Raw genomic sequence first — 2,500 nt, forward strand, 5'->3', positions numbered from 1 at the left:
TGCGAGTTCGCGTATGATTTAAAAGGGTTTTTTTTAAATCATACCCACGAACTCGCAACATTTTATATTATTTTGGACCTCTTACACCACTAATAATAATAATAATAATAATAATAATAAAATAATAATAATACTAATAATAATATAACAGCCTTGTTTGGGTTTTGTTTTACACACGGCAGAGAGAGAGAGATGATTCAGGACCCATCCTTTGAATCAACGCGCGCGCGTGGTGTGTGTGTATGAATGAGTGTGTGTGTGGAGTGTGAGTGTGTGTGTGAGTGTGTGTGCACGTACAAACGACCGACTTGAACCGACAATGTTGTTCGCATCCCCAAAACAAACAAAAGCATCATATGCGTTGTTTGCGCTCGGCCAACAGTGCAATGCTCCGGCTATACCCGATATTTCATTCTATTTCCAATTCGCTCGGCACATAATAATCTCCTCCTCGCCGACTGCAGCGATAAAGCAAGAGCGAGGAGGCAGATCCCAGATCGCCGATTATTTCCCGAGCGAATCTGATCATTCTGTGACGAGTTTGCACAGGTGTTTATGAAGTGGGCTGCATTTTCGACTAAAATTTGCGATGGTCCCGTCGAGGCGAGGGTCGTTGATGCTCCTCTCTCTCTCTCTCTCTCTCTCTCTCTCTCTCTCTCTCTCTCATATTTCAAACAATGCAAAATGAAGATGTACGTGTAAATGTATACGCAGGCAAGTAATTTTTTTATCTATAAAGTTAAGTATATCTTAGTTTTACCAGACCACTGAGCTGATTAACAGCTCTTCTACGGTTGACCCGAAGGATTAGATATTTTTACGTGGCTAGGAACCGATTGGTTACCTAGCAACGGGACCTACAGCTTATTGTGTGATCCGAACCACATTATAAGCCATTTAATCAAGCAGGTGGTGGATCCCTTGACAACACATTATTCACCGACATATTCGTAATCTGAGTTTAATAAAATACAGATATCGAACAGCTACAATTTATGATTTATGATTTACCTTATTGTCTTTAGAATGAGAACAGAACATAGAATCCAGGCCAAAGGCCAAGCGCTGGGATATGAGAGGTCATTGAGCGCTGAAAGGAAAACTAACAGTAGATAGGTCTGAAAGGTGTAACAGAAGGAAACCCTTTTGAAGTTGCACCATGAAACAACTGTTAGGACAGAGTGGAAAGTCAGATGGAAGAAAGAGAATATGAACGGAGGTACAGTAAACGGAATGAAAGGGGTTGCAGCTAGGTGCCTGAGGAAGGGACGCTGCAAAGACCCCAAAGTAAAGCCTACAGTGCGCCACGTGAGGTGTGCTGGCGACACCATCCCACTAAAGGGTATTCTTGTACAGTTTTTCGATTTATATTGAATTAATTAGCAAAGTTTGTTTGTTTGTATGGTGTTTTTACGTTGCATGGAACCAGCGGTTATTCAGCAACGGGACCAACGGCTTGAGGTGACTTCCGAACCACGTCGAAAGTGAACTTCTATCACCAGAAATACACATCTCTCACCCCTCAGTGGAATGCCCGTGAATCGAACTCGTTTTGTGTTGTTCGCTTCTGTTGTACTTAAAATCATACTCCTCGTCGAAGTGGGCAACATAATCGTGTATCAAGAGTTCAAGATAAAGATACACAGATTTAACGATGGAGGAATCCATTATACGTAGAGTTTTAAATTTGGTTTTCTTCTACTCTCAATTATCATCTGTTCTTTATGATAGACGAGACCACCATTTTACTGATGCAGTTCTCACTACGAACGAATGTCGTCATTATTTGGACTTGAGCACTAACGATCTATTTGTTGATATCAATGTACACAACAATATCCAAAATAATATGAGACAACGGGGGAGAGGGGGTTCCTACAAGTACGCCCCCCCCCCCCCCCCCCCCCCCCAAACCGCCCAATTTACTCAAGGTCTCTGGCCTTCTATAAACAAACGTTAGTCTGCTGCCACTCAAAATCTTGTTGAAAAGGTTGGCCAATTAAATCACGTGACGAGAGAGAGAGAGAGAGAGAGAGAGAGAGAGAGAGAGAGAGAGAGAGAGAGCAGTGAAGAACTCTCACCAAGGAGAGAGAGAAGAGAGAGAGAGAGAGAGAGAGAGAGAGAGAGAGAGAGAGCACGAAGTGAAGAACTCTCACCAAGAGAGAGAGAGAGAGAGAGAGAGAGCAAGCAGTGAAGAACATCTTCTCAGAGAGAGAGAGAGAGAGAGAGAGAGAGAGAGAGAGAGAGAGAGAGAGAGAGTAACCAGTAACAAATGTACACGGTAGAGAACATACTACCACCACCAAATCCAATCAAATGAGCACATTCTCTCCAAGGTTGGTCATCTGAAGATTGCTCACTCATATAAGCATCGGCCGGGTTCTATTAAATTCTAATCCCCTGCTGCTAAAACACACACACACACTCGGTAACCTATATATATAAATGAATGACCAACCGTTTGAATATAACGTGTACTCTCTCTTGAATACCGAGTTGA

Source organism: Macrobrachium nipponense, chromosome 27 (genome assembly GCF_015104395.2).
Source record: "Macrobrachium nipponense isolate FS-2020 chromosome 27, ASM1510439v2, whole genome shotgun sequence".
Taxonomy (NCBI): domain Eukaryota; kingdom Metazoa; phylum Arthropoda; class Malacostraca; order Decapoda; family Palaemonidae; genus Macrobrachium; species Macrobrachium nipponense.